This window comes from Phalaenopsis equestris, unplaced genomic scaffold (assembly GCF_001263595.1).
Source record: "Phalaenopsis equestris unplaced genomic scaffold, ASM126359v1 Scaffold000149, whole genome shotgun sequence".
NCBI lineage: Eukaryota > Viridiplantae > Streptophyta > Magnoliopsida > Asparagales > Orchidaceae > Phalaenopsis > Phalaenopsis equestris.
The window spans coordinates 145,000-145,275 of record NW_018164591.1 but is presented as its reverse complement, the minus strand read 5'-3'; positions in this window follow the sequence as shown (position 1 = coordinate 145,275).

The window sequence follows — 276 nt, the reverse complement described above, 5'->3', positions numbered from 1 at the left end:
TTTACTCGTGCGCGGCGACGTAACAAAATGGGTGTTCCCTTTGGGCAAAATTGACGTTCCGGACGCACCAGCGTAGTCCAATTTGTCATCCGGGGTTGCTTGGACGACGTCGTCGATAATCGGGTCAAAAACGCGTTAGAATTCAAATTTTACAAAATTTTGACCCGCGATCGATCATTTCAAAAGGTTTATTCGAGCCTTCGATAGGTAACGGTGCAAGCGATGCGAAATGAGGCGATCGGACGCGCTGACTCTCTGAATTGCGAAGTTTGGGGG